Source organism: Nesoenas mayeri (assembly GCF_963082525.1).
Source record: "Nesoenas mayeri genome assembly, chromosome: 12".
Lineage (NCBI taxonomy): Eukaryota > Metazoa > Chordata > Aves > Columbiformes > Columbidae > Nesoenas > Nesoenas mayeri.
This window is the reverse complement of record NC_137547.1, coordinates 868,133-886,603: the sequence shown is the minus strand read 5'-3', so window position 1 is coordinate 886,603 and position 18,471 is coordinate 868,133.

Genomic DNA, 18,471 nt, shown 5'->3' with positions numbered 1-18,471 from the left:
TCCTGGGGGTCCTCCCATCCCTCTGTACAGCACAGAGAGGCGCCCCCAAGCTGGGGGGGGGGGCTTGTGCTTGCAGGGGGGCCCCACCGGGATGGGGGGACCCTCGGTGGGGGGGGCTTTTGGAGGGGGGGGCTGGTCCATTTACATCTATATTACAAGGAAATTGTCTCTTTTTGGGGGAGATTGTGAGGGTTTTTGGCAACAAAAAGTGTCAGTCAGGGGAGGTCCCCACTTTGGGTGGGGCCCCCTCAGTCTTCGAGGGTTCAGCCCCGACCCCCACCTCGCCCCAGCTCAGTGCTGCCAATGATACAGGAGCCCCCTCGATGGCTTTTGGTGGGGCCCCCCTTCAAAATAGGGCCGTGTCCTCCACACCCCCACATGTGCAGGGTGGGGGGCACAAGGAGCCCCCACCCCCCCAGGTCCAGTGCTTTTGGGGGGGCACACGGACCCTCATGTCGACACGGGGTGGGGGGGCACGAGGGGCCCATGTCCAGCTGGGGGGGCACAGAGGGGCCCTCGTGCGAGGCTGCGTCCTCGTGCAAGGCCGGGTCTTTGCCTCAGGCTGGATCCTCGTGCAAGGCCAGGTCCACGTGCAAGGCCGGGTCCTCGTGTGCGGGGAGGACGACGTGCGAGGCTGAGGCCCCGTGCAGAGCGAGGTCCCTGTGTGAGAACGGCCCCGGGGGCGAGGCCGAGCCCTCCTGCGAGGCCGCCATCCCCGCAGGCCCAGACCCCCTTCTGAGGCCGCTGCCCCCCGGGGCGGGTCCCTCGTGCAAACTCTCGTGCGAGGGGGGTCACAGCCCGTCGGGCTCGGCCCCCCCGGCCCCTCACGACCCCCGCCCTCGGCCCCCCCGCAGGCTGCAGCTGTTGAGGTTGCTGTTGAGGGGAAGCGGCTCTGGGGGGTCGCGGAGGCCGCCCCGGGGGGCTCTGCGGGGAGGGAGGGTCAGTTGGGGAAATGGCGGGGGGGGAACGAAGTGGAGGGAGCAAGGGGACCTGGGAGACACGAGAGGGGGGAGCACAAGAGTTGGGGGGGGCACAAAGGGACTAGGGGGACACAAGGGGGGTCACAAGATGGGGGAGAAACACGGTGACTGGGGGGGGCTAAACAGGGGGGTACAAGGGAGGGAATGAAGTGCAGGGTACAAGGGCAGACGGGGGGCACAAGATTTGATGGTTCTGTGATTCTTGATTGATTTGATTCTTCTGTGATTCTTCGATTCCGTGATTCTTCGATTCTTTGATTCTGTCATTTTGCGGTTCTTTGAATCTGTGATTCTGCGATTCTATCATTACATGATTCTATGGTTCTGCAATTCCATAATTCTTTGAGTCTTTGATTCTGTAATTCTGTGATTCTATGATTCTGTGTTTCTATGATTTGATTATTATGTGGTTATTTGATTTTTATTATTCTTTGATGTTTTTAGTCTTTGATTTTTTTGATTCTATAATTAATTGATTCTATAATTTATTGATTCCAAGATATTATGATTCTTTGATTCTACGATTCTTTGATTCTATGGTTCTTTGATTTTCTAATTTTACAATTATTTCATTCGATGACTCTGTGGTATGGATTTGGTTTTTTTTTGCTTCTGTGATTCTGTGATTCTACAACCCTGTGATTCTGTAATTCTATGATTCTGTTATTCTCTGATTCTATGATTATATGATTCTACGATTCTTTGATTCTGGGATATTAGGATTCCTTGATTCCCTGGCTCTTTCATTCTAAGATTCTATGACTCTAAGGTTCTATGATTCCTTGATTTCATGATTCCATGATTCTTTGATTCTGGGTTATTAAGATTCCTTGATTCCCTGATTCTTCAATTCCAAGGTTCTATGACTCCAAGGTTCTACGATTCTTTTATTCCACGATTCTACAACTCTTCGATTCTTTCCTTTGAGCCCAGAGCAGTTTGGAGCCTCCAACCCTCCTGGACCCCCTGTGTGCCACCTGCTCCATCCTCGGCTTGGCTGGAGATCCCCAGCAGTCCCCTGTGGGGTGACAATGGGGCCCTTTGTCACCTCACTGGTGACACCGCCTGTGGTCACCATGGCGCCGGGCCCGGCTGCACTTTGTGGCAGGACGGCGATGGGACCAGTGAGAGCCCCGAGCACAGCCCACGTCTCTTTAGAGTCACAGACTCATTTGGTCTGGACGAGACCTTCGGATCGAGTCCAACCACAACTCGACTCGAGCTGCCGGGGGCAGATCCGTGTGAGGAGCTCCCGAGCTCATCCCGCGTCTTTACATGGCGAGGAGCTCCCGAGCTCATTCCACATACTTTCGTGGCAAGGAGCTCTTGATCTCAATTCACGCCTCTTCGTGGGGAGGATCTCCCAGGACCATCTCACATCTTTCCCTGGTGAGGAGCTCCCGAGTGCGTCTCAAATCCTGAAGACTTTCCTTTTTGCTGAAGCTTTTCCTTTTCACCAAAGCTTCCCCGCGAGCTGGAGCAGAGACCCGCCCAGCCACCCCGGGTGGCCTGGGAGGAGGTGAATGTTCCCCAGGCCATCAGACCTCGACGGCAGCCCGACGAGGTGACCAGGTTCCGGCTGCTGCCGCATGAGTGAGGGGCCAGAGGGGACAGCGGGAACAGAGGGGACAGCAGGGACAGAGGGGACAGTGGGGACAGAGGGGACAGAGGGGACAGCGGGGACAGAGGGGACAGCAGGGACAGAGGGAACAGCGGGGACAGAGGGGACAGAGGGGACAGAGGGGACAGCGGGGAAAGAGGGGACAGTGGGGACAGAGAGGACAGAGGGGACAGCAGGGACAGAGGGGACAGAGGGGACAGAGAGGACAGCAGGGACAGAGGGGACAGCGGGGAAAGAGGAGACAGTGGGGACAGCAGGGACAGAGGTGACAGCAGGGACAGAGGGGACAGCGGGGACAGCGGGGACAGCGGGGACAGAGGGGACAGCAGGGACAGAGGGACAGTGGGGACAGCAGGGACAGAGGGGACAGCAGGGACAGAGGGGACAGCGGGGACAGTGGGGACAGCAGGGACAGAGGGGACAGCAGGGACAGAGGGGACAGAGGGGACAGTGGGGACAGCGGGGACAGAGGGGACAGCAGGGACAGAAGGGACAGTGGGGACAGCAGGGACAGAGGGGACAGCGGGGACAGTGGGGACAGCAGGGACAGAGGGGACAGCGAGGACAGAGGAGACAGAGGGGACAGCGGGGACAGAGGGGACAGCAGGGACAGAGGGGACAGCGGGGACAGAAGGGACAGCGGGGACAGTGGGGACAGAGGGGACAGAGGGGACAGCGGGGACAGAGGGGACAGCAGAGACAGAGGGGACAGCGGGGTCAGCAGGGACAGCAGGGACAGAGGGGACAGAGGGGACAGCGGGGACAGAGGGGACAGCAGGGACAGAGGGGACAGCGGGGTCAGCAGGGACAGTGGGGACAGAGGGGACAGCAGGGACAGCGGGGACAGAGGGGACAGAGGGGTCAGCAGGGACAGCGGGGACAGAGGGGACAGCAGGGACAGTGGGGACAGAGGGGACAGAGGGGACAGCGGGGACAGAGGGGACGCGGCTCCTGCTCAGAGGCATAAAATCACCTCAAAACACAAAATGGTGGCCCCAGGGGCACAAAATCACCTCAGGGCTCAACATGGCAGCAGAATCACCTCAGGGCTCAACTGGCGGCCCCAGGGGTGTTGGGATCACCTCACGCCATTAAAACCCTGAGGAGCGGGTTGAGAGGAGGGAACGGAGCTGGTGAGGGGCTGGAGAAGGAGGGTGAGGGTGGAAATTGGGGGTGATTTCTTCCCCAAAGGGCTGTGGGGCGTTGGAACAGGCTGCCCAGGGCAGTGCTGGAGTCGCCACTCCTGGAGGGTGAACAGACGAGCTTCTTGGGGAAGTTTTAGTGCCGGGGCTGGGTTAATGGACTCGATGACCTTGAGGGGCTTTTCCACCCAAAACAGTTGGCTAATTGGCTGATTTTGGGCATTCCTGCGTAGCCGCTCTCTCCTGGCTGGTCGGGCCGGCTCGGCGGACACGAGGGTGTCTCTGCCAACATGGGGGTTCATCCCGGCTCCATTTCTCTCCCTGCAGCCCTCAGGATCCTGGAGCGGGACCCCGACCCCTCCACCCGTGCCCTGGCAGGTCAGACCATGCTCCTCTTCACCACCAGGACGAATCAGCCAAGACAGCAGCCGACCCTGTGGTCCCTCTGCTGCTGGCACCGCTAAGCCTGGCTTGAGTGCAGCTTTTCTCACTGAAACACCTGCATTTTCTGACAATAACTCTGGAAAAGGAGCCCGATCAATGGCGTCCTTCAGCCCTGGGGTGACGGCGGCGTTTCTGGCCTCTCCGGACGCCGTTTTTCTGGAAATCCCCCAGATCCTCAAGCTCAGGGACGTGAAGTCAGGATTTTTGTGCTTGCATCTCATTTGCTTTTTGCTTTTTTGGGGGTGTTTTGATTGTGCAGATGGTGTTGGCGCTCCCCTCTGAGCAGGGGTGGCACAGACCCCTTTTCACATTGTTTAAATAAATTGTGTCAGATCAAGACTCTCCCACTGGAATCAACAGACGCATTGTGGGGAAGATCCGAATTAAGGAAATTCACGCTGATAAAAATGCCAAGTTTATCTCCATTAAGCAGCAGCGAAGTCCAGCCCACAGGGCAGCGAAACCCCCGTTATTTTGTGTTTGAGAAGAGCCCAGGGAGTTCATCTCAGTTTGAGAAACAAAAACAGGGCAAAATGGGGATTTTGCTGCAAACGTGAGAACTTGAGCATTCAAATGTTTCATCCGGGGGTCGCTCAGGGGGAATAAAACGCTCAAGGCCCAAAGGGATCCGTGGTAAATCAGCGACGGGTGTTTTGATTTCGGGTGCAGGGGAACAGTTGGATCTTTTCGAACACAAATTATTTAGGGATTCTAAAACCGGAGGGAATTGGGGGTAAATTGTGGTGCAGGGAGGGAAAAGTGGGAGACGTGTGCCCCCCGTGATCCTCATGTCCCCTCCAGGTCCCCTGTGTTCCCCCAGCCACTGACTGCAGCCAGTGTAATGATATTGTTGGGCTTTGTGGGTGGGTTGTGCATTGGAGAGGGACTTTTGTGGGTTGTTGTATTTCATTGTTTTTTCTGTAAATAGTTTTGTTTCTTTGTGTGCTTGTTGGTTTTGGTAAATATATTGGTTTATGTTTTTTCAGACCTGTGCTCTCCGTCATTTTCCTGTATCTGCAGAGCTGTGGTTTCTGCTCGCTCTGGGTTCCTGGGGCTGGAGGTGGCTGGGGATGCTGGCACGGCCACCCCGGGGACAGGGGGTCCCTGTGCACAGAGGGGTCCCACTTGCAGAGACATGGCACTGGGCACCAGTGGGGTTGGTTCATGAGTTGCTGGAGAGCGGTGTCCCCACCAGCAAAGCTGTCACCAGCAACGAGTGAGCCGTGAGAGCCTTGGGAACGGCTTGTGCCAGGATCAGGGAGAAGGTTTTGCAGCTGTAGGTGCTGCTGTTTAAGGCTCTGAACCTACACATGGGCAGGGCTCTGGAGCTGTTCCCCACCAGGCTGGTGTCAGGACCGCGGTTGCTCCCAGCTTGCAGAAGCGTCCGGGCTGGAGCCAGTGGGAGCTGTTCCTCTCCTCTGGATGCATGCAAGGGCATTCAAGTCCTTCTCAAATGGTGGGGCCCAGCCCGACACACAGTGCTCCAGGTGAGGCTGCAGCAAGCCTGGACCCAGTGGGACAATCCCTTCTCTTGGCTGGCTGGTTGGGCTGTGTTTGACGTCCCCAAGACGCTGTTTGCCCTCTCTGAGCCCGGGCACGCTGCTGGCTCCTGAGCCGCTGCCCCCCAGCACCCCAGATCCCTTTCTGCAGGGCTGCTCTCCAGCTGCTCCTCTCCCCGTTTAGACTTGTGCAGCTGTTGCCCCCTTCCAGGGGCAGAAACAGCATTTGGGTTTGTTACACATCAACCCATTCATCATCGCCCAATGCTCCAGTCTGTCCAGATGCCTCTGCAGGGCCTCTCGTCTCCTGAGAAACTCAACACGGAATCACAGACTGCTTGGGGTTGGGAAGGACCTCTGGAGATCACCTAGTCCAGCCCACCTGCTAGACCGGGTTCACCAGAGCGGGTGGCACAGAATGGCCTCTACGTGTGTTCTGAGTGTTTCCAGAGGAGGAGACTCTCCATCCTAGAGAAGGCAGCCTGTTCCAGGGCTCTGGCACCCTCACAGGAGAGAAGTTTCTCCTCCTGTTGAGACAGAACCTCCTGTGTGTCATTCTGTGCCCGTTGCCCCTCACCCTGTCATTGGGCACCACTGAAAAGAGTCAGAGCCATCCTCTTCACACCCACCCTGGGGATATTTAGCAGCATAAACACGATCCCCTGTCAGCTTCTCTTCTCCAGGCCAAACAGACCCAGTTCTCTCAGTCTTGCCTCTTCAGAAAGAAGCTCCAGAGCCCTCATCATCTCTGTGTCTCTCCACTGGACTCTCTCCAGCAATTCCTTCTCCTTTGTAAGCTGGGGAGCCCAGAGCTGGACACACAACTCCAGATGCGGCCTCACCAGGGTAGATCAGAGAGGGAAGATAACTCGCCTCGACCTGCTGGTCACGCTCTTCCTAATGCTCCCCAGGAGACTCTTGGCCACAAGGGCACATTGCTGCCTCATGGTCAACCTGTTTTCCACCAACTTGGGAGAAGACTCATCGGCTTCTCTTTCTACTCAGGGCCTGTAGGAAACGCCCACAACACGTCACCCCACATTAGTCTGGCCCTTCATTTTTACCCATAAGCTCTGGACTCATTTTTCATCCCCTCAGGCAGAGTTTGATACATTCGAGTTGCTCTCTCACATAAAGCGCAACTCCCCCACCGCCCTTGCTGGCCTGTCTTTCCAAAAAAGTACAGACCCTCTGTGACAGCGTTTTAGTTGTGTGAGCTGTGCCACCGTGTCTCTGGAATGGCAAAGAGATCGTGGCTGTGTGACCATACACGGATCTCTCGTTGTCCCTGTTTGTTCCCCGTGCTGTGTGCGCTGGTGCACAGAGATTTCAGAGAAGGAATCGAGTGTGCAGGTTTCCCGTGAGGTCTGCAGAAGGATCCACCACAGCCATACACACCCTGGAGCTGGTTGGCCTTCCGGTCCTCGTCTTGGGAGGCAGCTCAGCAACATTTGTCACTTCTCTGGTTGGCCTGACTTATTTGCCCCAGTTTGGATGTGCTGGCATGAGTTTTGCCACTTTGGACACGGTCCCCAAGCCCTTCAGTTGGAAGCCCACCTCACCAAGTTGGCCAGCCTGCTGCCAAACATTCCCTCACCTCTTCTAGACAGGTAGATCCCATCCCTCCCTAGCTGCTTATAGTCATCAATGTCCCATTGTCATAGCAGCCAAAACGCTTAGGAGGCCACCAGCCACAAAGCATGGAGCTGATGTGCATTATACATCTATTTCTGGCTGCGCCCTTTCCTTTAACTGGTTGAAGGGAGGAAAAGATGACCTGGGCATCAGATTTATTCACTTGTACCCCCAAGGCTTTCTAGTCTTCCTTGACAGTACCCAGGCTGGGACTTGCGGTGCCATTGGTGCCCACGTGGAAGAGCAGCTGTGCTGTACAGGGGCAGAGCGAGACCAGAGCCTGCAAAGGGATGGCCATGGACAGGGAGGTGAACTTCAGCTACGGCAGGAACCAACTGGAGAACAACATTTCTGAGGGGTGAGGATGGCTGCCGGGCATGACGGGATGGTTGGGAAGAACCGCTCAAGGCTGCATGGAAGTAGAGCTGGTTGGGATTCAAAATTCGGTGGAGGAGGTAGAGTAGTACCTCCCTAACCACCACTGAGGGGGTGTCATCCCCATCCCTGCTGCGCAGCAAACCCCAGAGTGCCCATGCAACCCAGGTGTGATGTCACGGCCCGTGTTCCACCCGCAGCGCTGGTGCCCGGCAACAAGCACAGCAAAGAGAATCCCACCAGCACTGAGCAAAGCCCATCCTGTCTTCCCTTTTTGCTTTCTTACCACTTGCCCTGTTCCCAGCCCAGCCCTTGTATCCCATTCCCCGTGCCTTGGCTGCAAAATCCAACCTTCTCACCTGCTCCCACCAACTCAGTCCCGTCTTTCCCTTCCCACTTTTTTTTTGTTATGAAGGTCCTGAAGAAGAGGAAAACCGCGCTGCTGGAGGTACGGCCCCCGCTGCCTGGGGGGATGGCGTGGCATGGGACCCCACTCTGGGGAGCTCAGGGGCCAGGAGCTCATCTTGTCTTCTCCATCCAGCCCTGCAAGGCCACGGGCTGGGAGAAGCCCTTCTGGGCTGCTCGTCCCCTGCTGAAATCGAGCATCCCTACCTGTGGGACACGTCCCCATGGGAGCCCAGGGCACCCCGGGCTCGTGTCAGAGGGATGCTCAGCGGGAGCAGCTGGTGCTGCCCGGAGCCTGAGCCCGTGCCTCCTCTGCCCCTTTCCAGGCTGGAGCCAGGGCAGCCCAGCCCTGCCCGGGGAGCAGCGCAGAGGCAAAAAACCCACCTGTGCAAGGTAAGGGGCTTCTGGGTCCCCAGGCAGGTGTGGGGCTGGGCTCTGTGCTTGGGGCACCCCGCAGGGCAGGGACATGGCTGCTCAGCCCTGCCCTCTCTGCTCCCGCACATCTGCAAGACCGCGTCACTCCCAAATCTGTTGAAGGGCACAAAGCGCAGAATCCACTGGCTGCAGGTGCTGGCCCGTGGGTGCTGGTGGCCCAGGAGCTGCCCAAACTCCAGGCAGCTCCTGCTGGGGACATACCATGGGGTCCTGTCACACCGCAGCTCTCCCTGGGCAGTGAGAGGGGTCAGGGGTGCTGAGAGCCCCGTTCCACAGATGCGCTGGGCTGGGCAGGGCAGGACCAATGCACTTTTTTGCTTGTATTTTGGCTTAGGATACACCACCTCTTGCTGGGGAGCTGTATGTCCGGCTGCTGGGATCAAGGAAGGAGAGATGGAGGAGAAGGCAGACGTAGATGTGATGGTGGAAGAACAGATGGAGGTTGATGTGATGGTGGAGGAAGAGATGATGGATGTGGACGAAGGGACAGAGGAAGAAATGGAGGTAGATGCAGAGATCGAGGAGGCAATGGAGGTGGATGGATAGCTGAAGATCAAAGATGGACGTACCAGCAGCCGGATAGGAACATGCTTCCCAGCCACTGCCTGCAGCCGCTGCAATAATATTGGTGGGTGGGTTATACATTAGACAGGAGTTTTAGGGTTTTTTTGTACTTATCTGTAGTTGTTTTTTCTGTACATAGTTTTGTTTCTTTGTGTGCTTGTTGGTTTTGGTAAATATATTGATTTATGTTTTTTCAGACCTGTGCTCTCTGTCACTTTCTTGCATCTGCAGAGCTGTGGTTTCTGCTCGCTCTGGGTTCCTGGGGCTGGAGGTGGCTGGGGGTGCTGGCACGGCCAACCCGGGGACAGGGGGTCCCTGTGCACAGAGGGGTCCCACTTGCAGAGACATGGCACTGGGCACCAGTGGGGTTGGTTCATGAGTTGCTGGAGAGCGGTGTCCCCACCAGCAAAGCTGTCACCAGCAACGAGTGAGCCGTGAGAGCCTTGGGAACGGCTTGTGCCAGGATCAGGGAGAAGGTTTTGCAGCTGTAGGTGCTGCTGTTTAAGGCTCTGAACCTACACATGCGCAGGGCTCTGGCGCTGTTCCCCACCAGGCTGGTGTCAGGACCGCGGTTGCTCCCAGCTTGCAGAAGCGTCCGGGCTGGAGCCAGTGGGAGCTGTTCCTCTCCTCTGGATGCATGCAAGGGCATTCAAGTCCTTCTCAAATGGTGGGGCCCAGCCTGACACACAGTGCTCCAGGTGAGGCTGCAGCAAGCCTGGACCCAGTGGGACAATCCCTTCTCTTGGCTGGCTGGTCGGGCCGTGTTTGACGTCCCCAAGATGCCGTTTGCCCTCTCCGAGCCCGGGCACGCTGCTGGCTCCTGAGCCGCTGCCCCCCAGCACCCCAGATCCCTTTCTGCAGGGCTGCTCTCCAGCTGCTCCTCTCCCCGTTTAGACTTGTGCAGCTGTTGCCCCCTTCCAGGGGCAGAAACAGCATTTGGGTTTGTTACACATCAACCCATTCGTCATCGCCCAATGCTCCAGTCTGCCCAGATGCCTCTGCAGGGCCTCTCGTCTCCTGAGAAACTCAACACGGAATCACAGACTGCTTGGGGTTGGGAAGGACCTCTGGAGATCACCTAGTCCAGCCCACCTGCTAGACCGGGTTCACCAGAGCGGGTGGCACAGAATGGCCTCTACGTGTGTTCTGAGTGTTTCCAGAGGAGGAGACTCTCCATCCTAGAGAAGGCAGCCTATTCCAGGGCTCTGGCACCCTCACAGGAGAGAAGTTTCTCCTCCTGTTGAGACAGAACCTCCTGTGTGTCATTCTGTGCCCGTTGCCCCTCACCCTGTCATTGGGCACCACTGAAAAGAGTCAGAGCCATCCTCTTCACACCCACCCTGGGGATATTTAGCAGCATAAACACGATCCCCTGTCAGCTTCTCTTCTCCAGGCCAAACAGACCCAGTTCTCTCAGTCTTGCCTCTTCAGAAAGAAGCTCCAGAGCCCTCATCATCTCTGTGTCTCTCCACTGGACTCTCTCCAGCAATTCCTTCTCCTTTGTAAGCTGGGGAGCCCAGAGCTGGACACACAACTCCAGACGCGGCCTCACCAGGGTAGATCAGAGAGGGAAGATAACCCGCCTCGACCTGCCAAAGCCATCTGGATGGCTTTCACTTCTGCACACTGACTAGATTCATCTTGTCCTTCAGTGGCTTCTGTAACGTGTCGTGTGAGACTCCACACAGCAGCTTTCCACCTTCGATATTTTCCTACAAGACGACAGGATCCATCTGTGAACAGTGCATACTGCTTATCAGTCTCTGAAAGCGTATTATACGGTGGTGCTTCTTCAGCACATTTTACTTCCTCCTCATCTGGAGACATCCCAAAGTCTTTGCTTTCTGGCCAGTCTGTAATCACTTCTAAGATTCCTGGGCAATTGGGACTTCTAATTCGAGCTCGTTGCGTGATCAATGCAATCCATTTACTCCACGTAACTTCGGTCACAGGATGTGGAGAGGGTCCCTTTGAGCATTCAGCTCAGCACTGGCAGTCGAGGTGCTAGGAGGAGCTGTGCTTCAGTACCGATCATTTCTAATGCAGCTCGAACTCCTTCATATGCTGCTAGTATCTCTTTTTCAATTGGAGTCTAGTTGGCCTCAGATACTTTGTATCCTCGACTCCAAAAACCTAAGGGTCGACCTCGGGTTTCTCCTGGTACTTTCTGCCAGAGGCTCCAGGTAAGTCCATTATCTCCGGCTGCGGTGTAGAGCACATTTTTAAATTCTAGTCCAGTCCGAACTGGTCCAAGGGCCACCGCATGAGTTATCTCACGCTTAATTTGTTCAAAGGCTTGTCGTTGTTCAGGGCCCCACTCAAATTGGTTCTTTTTACAAGTCACTCGATAGAGAGGGCTCACAATCTGGCTGTAGTCAGGAATATGCATTCTCCAAAAACCTACAACGCCCAAGAAAGTCTGTGTCTCCTTTTTATTAGTAGGTGGAGACATTGCAGCAATTTTGTTGATCACATCCATTGGGATCTGACGACGGCCATCTTGCCATTTTATTCCTAAAAACTGGATCTCTCGTGCAGGTCCCTTGACCTTGCTTCGTTTTATGGCAAAACCAGCATCCAAAAGAATCTGAATTATTCTCTCACCTTTCTCAAAGACTTCTTTCGCTGTGTCGCCCCATACGATGATGTCATCAATATATTGCAAGTGCTCTGGAGCTTTACCTTGCTCCAGCGTGGTCTGGATCAGTCCATGGCAGATGGTAGGACTGTGTTTCCACCCCTGGGGCAAGCGATTTCACATGTACTGGATGCCTCTCCAGGTGAAAGCAAACTGCGGCCTGCACTCTGCTGCTACAGGAATAGAGAAAAATGCATTAGCAATGTCAATTGTAGCATGCCACTTAGCTGCCTTTGACTCCAGTTCAAATTGCAGTTCTAGCATGTCAGGCACAGCAGCACTCAGTGGTGGTGTAACTTCATTCAGGCCACGATAGTCCACAGTTAGCCTCCACTCGTCACTAGACTTACGCACTGGCCAGATTGGGCTGTTAAAAGGTGAGCGAGTCTTACTGATCACACCCTGGCTTTCCAATTGACGGATCAACTTCTGGATAGGAATCAAAGAGTCTCGATTGGTGTGATATTGCCGGCGATGCACTGTCATGGTAGCAATTGGCACCTGCTGATCATCAACCATCAGCAGTCCTACAACAGAAGGATCATCTGAAAGACCAGGCAAATCAGACAGCTGTTCAATTTTCTCAGTGTCCACAGCTGCTATACCAAATGCCCACCTATACCCTTTTGGGTCCTTAAAATACCCTCTCTTGAGGTAGTCTATGCCAAGCATGCACGGAGCGTCTGGACCAGTCACAATGGGATGCTTTTGCCAGTTTTTTCCAGTTAGGCTCATTTCAGCCTCTACAACAGTCAGTTCCTGGGATCCCCCAGTCACTCCAACAATATTGATGGATTGCGTTCCTTTATAATTAGAAGGAATTATTGTGCACTGTGCACCAGTGTCCACTAAAGCTTTGTACTCCTGGGGGTGTGTTGTACCAGGCCATCGTATTTGTACAGTCCAATAAACTCTGTTATCCCTTTCCTCCACCTGATTGGAGGCAGGGCACCTCTAATTTCTGTTTTGCACAGTCTCTGGGTGTGAATTAGAGGTTCCTTCAAGAGCATCAGAATCTCTTCTTCTCCTTTTGTAAACTGGAGCAGCCACCTTCCTAGGAGTTTTTCCTTTGATCTCACGTACTCGTTCCTGAAGTTCTGAGGTAGGTCTTCCATGCCACTTATTCATGTTTTCTCCCTGCTCATGTAGGAAGAACCACAGTGAACCTCTTTTTGTGGGCTGCCTCTGTCTTCTCTCTCGAGACTGGAAACGCCTTTTCCTAACAGCTGAAACATAGGTTTGTGCAGGTCGTGAATGGTATGTGTCTTCTCTGAGTTCTTTGATTTCTTGCAATAGCTTTTCAAACCGGTCATCAGATTTTTCACACAGTCTCTCTATGGCAGAGACATAAGCCTGTAGAGAACCAGTAAGGCTGTCCTCAAAGTTCCGGAGCTGCTCAATCACTTCAGTAATATCTTGTATACCTCTAGATGACCAGAGCATTCCTGCCAATGACTTAGCATATGCAGGTGATGCACTTTGTACAAATCTGCGCCACAGAGGTCGTGAACAATTGATTCTATCTGGGTCTGTCCCCTCTCAGCTGTTTGGTCCAAAATAGATGATCTCTTGCACAGCTAATTCTCTCAGGAACTGAATACCTTTCTCCATAGTATTCCATTTCCCTAACTTGGATATACAATCTTCCTTATAGGGAAATCTTACTTTCATAGTTGCCAGGAGTCGGGTCCAGAGAGTAGTGGCGTTAGACTCTCTTGAAATTGCCCTATCAATGGTGGAATCTCTTGACAGAGATCCCAGCTGCCTGGCTTCACCACCTTCCAGTTCAATTGTATCTGCCCCATTGTCCCAGCATCGGAGCAGCCAGGTTAAAATATTCTCTCCTTCACGACGACTAAAGTCTTTTCACAGACCTCTCAGCTCACCTGGAGAAAAGTACTGAGTGGTGGTCACTTCATCTCCTCCCTGTCCTAATGGTGCCCCTTGGGTTGATGTTGGCCCTGTGCCATCATCTGCTGCACGGGTAGTCTTTCTAGTGACTTTCTTACAACCAGCAACTGATGCTGATATGGGTTTACCATCATTTGATTCATTTCCAGAGTCTGAATGACTGTCACAGTGATCGCTATGGTTACAGCGGCAACAGTACCCAGTGTGTGAAGAAGAGGGGGGGCTGCCTTGTTAGCCTCTGAGGCTGGAGAAGTAATGTTATGTGTAGCAAGCTTGGCAGAGGAATTCTGCGGAGGAGCTGTAGCTTCAGCCTGCGAAGCCGCCGTTGGGGGGGCAGTGGCTGCAGCGGCAGCTTTCGCTGTTTTGCTCTTTCTCGAGCGGCCAGGAGTGCTTTTTGCTAAAGCTTCCGAAGACGCATCACAAATCTCAGGACTGAAAAGAGATGCAAACCTCCTGTTGAACGCCATTTCTCTTAAGAGAAGCAAAAACTGACACACATTCAGCAAACCAGATAACACCATCACAGTTCTATTAAAACTCCAAGGATATTCAAAGCTCTCTAAAACATTTGTGAACTGTCCTAGTGAAAAAACGAAAGTATTGTTAGTCAGCCTTTCTAAAGATTCGCTTGACCAATTAGCAAACACAGAGCCGTACTGCTCTTTAATCTCTCCCGGAGGCTTTTCAAGGTAAAGCAGAAGCAAGTAGAAATTCATTAGCGGCTGCAGTATAATTAAATAAACCAGTGACAAACCACACAGTATCAGCATGATCATTGTCCAGTTCCTTGTTGTTATATAATGAATACTTCGATTTAAAAAGAAGGCCCAGCACAGATATGAAATCAGTGAGCACAATGCAGAAAATAACTGATACAACTTAAGCCATAACATCTTTAAATCAGTGTAATTCACTTTGCCTTAATACCACTAAATAATGTCCAAAGCAAACAGACGCGAAAGTATCACAACTCTATGCGTTGGCACTGTGCCAAGAAAATTGAAAGGTACATCAGAGCAGTAGAAAAGCCAAAAATCTCCAGATTTACCCCTTTCTCTGGCTCCACGTTGGGTGCCAAATTATCTGTCGAGGGTTAAGATTGCGGGGTGACAATAAAACCCTGGCAGATGTATTCTTAACCCCCTCTTCCCCCCCACTTCCCCCTTTTGACCCTCCCTCTCCTCCTTCCCACTCAGGACAGGCGATCGCGAGGAAAAGAAGGACAGAGAGAAGAGAGTTGGAAAAATTAACAATGTTTTACTAATGCTACTAATAAGAATAGAGAAAATCATACAAAATATACAAAACCAATCTTGAAAGTCTCAGCAACTGCAGAGCTGGCACCCAAAATCCTGGATTGGACTCTGCAGCCAACGAGAGCTGGATTCAGTCTGTCACTAGGCCTCAGTTCGCAGGGACGACTAGCAAGGTCCTCTCCTAATGTCGGCCATAAGAACAAGAGAAGGAAAAAGGGACGAGATCCTGGTGATCTCCCATTTTATATGAAGTATTCATGTGAATGGAATGTTATACACAGTTGGTCAGTTTCTTGGTCACTTGTTTCTTGTCGCCCCTCTCGCGAGATGTCCATCCGTGCTTATCAATAAGTTTGCATTCCATTGCTAGGTTTTACCAAAACATGTGTCTGGTTCTCCAGGAAAATGCAGTTAATATGAAGGCTTTAGCTGACAGGCAAAATTCACTGAAAGAGAAACTTGTTTTTAACAAAACCAGGACACGCTGATTTTGATGCTAGTCATTTTTACTTGCATTATGCTACAGTGTTCTGTTTGGTGCTGCTATTGGGTAACAAATAATTGTGCTGTACCGCAGCACGCGCTGATAGTATTTTGTAGATTTATACTGCCAAAGAATTTGCAAGTATATTGAAAAGGGGGGAATTCAAGAGAAGCTGCCAAGTTAATGTATGCTGCGATGAAGTTACAGAACTCATACCCTCGTTAACCAGTTGACGTGAGGGAAACACTTTCTGACCCCCTGCACGATGAGGGGACATTTTTCACCTTTTAGACCCTTCTGCATGACAAGAGGGAGACAGAAGATTAAATAACACGTTGTTTAGAAGCTGAGAGCTTAGTTTATATTTAACTAATAGATGTATTGTCACTGAGAAACAAAACATTTATAACTAACATCATCAATCATTTCTTAGGCTAGATATATTGTATGTTTAAAATTTCCAAAAATTGTAATGAAGATGTAGCAATTGTGTGACTATAAGCAATGCAAGAGCATCCAGTGGTGGGAGCACTTGGAGAGGACGATCCCCAGAGCTCCCCAGTGCTGATGAAAGAAACATTGCCTGCTCAACAGCGTGATTGACTCTGCTGTCTCGCTAATTGCTCCGTTTCAGTAGGAGCCCGTCCCGTGGCCTCACAGGGCTGTCTCCTGTGGCGCTGCTGTGGGGAAGGCGCGAGATGCTTTCCTGCACCAGTGGAAGTGTTTGCTTTTATGCTGAGCGTGTCCTAAACGGTGTCAGTTTGTCTTAATGCCGTCTGGCGTTGCTCCAGTCGCTCTGGTTTCTCAAGGCTGCCTTGCATTTCGAGGCAGCCCGTTTCCCTGGAATCCTCCGTTAGCTCAGCTGCTCTCCTGCCCCTTCTCCTGCCTAATTCCTCTACTTTCTCCTGCTCTATTTTTTTTCAGACGCTGAACTCTAATTTGGAATTTCTGTTTTTCAGAGGCGGAGCTGCGAACGCCCGATGCTCAGCAGACCCCCCAGTCCAGGCGGGGAATGGAACGTGGGGAGCAGCGCCCGGGTGGGAGATGCGGTGCCGTCCTCCGTCCCCAGCATGCCGCAGAGGAGCAGGAGGCGACAGCCGGCCGGGGGTAGGTGCCGGGTGCGTCCCCAGCTCGCCAGAGCTCCCCCTGAGCCTCCTCCCGCGGCCCCGCTCGCCCCGTGCAGCCGCCCCCAGCTCCGGCAGCTCCTGCGAACCCGTCCCGCGTTCCTGGGCCGCTCCCGAGCCCCACGGTGAAGGCGGCAAGCCGGCCCTCGGCACCTCTCCGGTGGCCCCTGCGCAAGGAGCAGGCTCAGGCAGGGGTGAGCTATGGTGCTAATGGCCGCTGCTGCTTCTTTCCCGCTCCCAGAGGCCACGCTGAGGATGTGGCCGTTCGCTGCCCCCCCGGGGATGCCGTGGGCTGCGCCCGCCTCGGGCTGGCGAGGCTCGTCTCGCAGCGCAGAGGGCAAAGGGACGGGGGAGCGCGTCCCGTCCGTGGACGGGTGCTGGCGCAGCTGGAGCCGGAGAGGTTGGGGAGAGGTAAAGAGGAAGAAACGCGGGGCCGTGGGCCCGACGTCTGCTTCCTGCGGCGGGCAAGAGAGAGAGCCCCTCTCTGCGGAGGGCGAAGGGTCCCTCTGCGTGGCGTGCAGCGGGCCAGGCCGGCAACGCGCGCGGCAGGGTCCGTGTGCGTATCCTGGAGCGGGACGGCTGCGTGGTGAGCGAGCCAGCGAGGCTGCGTGTCCCCAAAGCCTCGTCTCATGGGAGCCCTGACACCCCACTGTGTTCTCCTAGGCTGAGGACGGCCGAGCGCCTCGAGGGAGGAGAGGAGGAGACAGGAGCGTCTGAGCTGTTAGAAGCCTCCTGGCAGCCACCGAAAGCGAGAGCCGCTGTGAGTCCCTGGCCCTCGGGGCCTCGTCCCCGGCTTGTGTGTCCTGGTGCCTCCCTGCCCCTCCGTCTCCTTTTTCCCCACGCTTTCTCTGGCCCGTTGTCGCCCCCGCTGCTCTGCCGCCCCCGCTGCTCTCTTGTCCCCGCTGCTCTCTCGTGCCCGCTGCCCTCTCGCCCCCACTGCTCTCTTCCTCTCTGTGTCTGTACGTGCTGCTCTGTCCCCCGACCTTCCTGTCTTTCTCTTTCCTTCCCCCCTCCCTTCGCCTTGTCTCTCTGTGCCTTTCTCGTGCTCCGCGTTGCTGGCTTTCTTCATTCTGTACGGCACTGTTCCCGTCCTCGTTCCTGTTCTGAGCCTTCGTGCTGCCCCCTGCCCCGTTTTTCTCTTGTTTTGTTGTTTTTTCCCTGTCCTCCGTCTCTCCGCGGGGCTCCTCGTTCCTCTCTTTCCTCCTCCAGCCCCCTGTGCTCCCCACGGTCTCTCTCGCTCTGCCATCGGTTTTGCCTGTTGCTCTCCCTCTTGCTTCCCGTTGATAGGAGGAACAAAAGTCTTTTAGAAAGCCCTCGGCATGAGGTAGCAAGACTAGGCCTAACGTAACAGAAACCTAACGGAGCAAAACTAGCTCTGTAGGGACTGGAGGTGGGGCAAAGCGGGATGTCCTTGGCTCGCAGGTTGGGAAGAGGGAACGTTCCACTGACTGGAGAAGGAGCTACTGGAGTAGCAGCACCAAATGGCAGTGGGCGTGCTCAAGAAATGAGGTCGAGAAGCCGACACCGGGGCGGGGGGGCACCGGGGACCACTGGAGACCCTTGACGGACACTCTGGCGTACCAACGATGGACTGCCAGCGGAGGGTGGCGTTATGGAAAGCACTTCTGTTTAAGGCATTAACTAAGCACTAGCAGCAAATGAATATGCAATAGGTGTATGTAATAAATACCAAGGAGCGTGAGTCACGTGCACGCTCGATGACAGGGGCGATCCTCTGAGCGTGCGGCGCTGTATTGAAATTGCCTGTCGTTTAACGCTTTCAGAGCAGCGTTAAAGAGTCTTTTTTGCCAACGTTTTGGTATCTCCCCGCGTCCCGTGGCTTCTCGCTGCGTCCCCGTGTCCCGCTCCCCGTCCGTGGCCGCGTTCCTCTCTGTCCCGTTGGCCGTGCCGGGCTTTTTTGCCCCGTCTCCGCCCCACTGCGCCGATTTGTTTCTTCC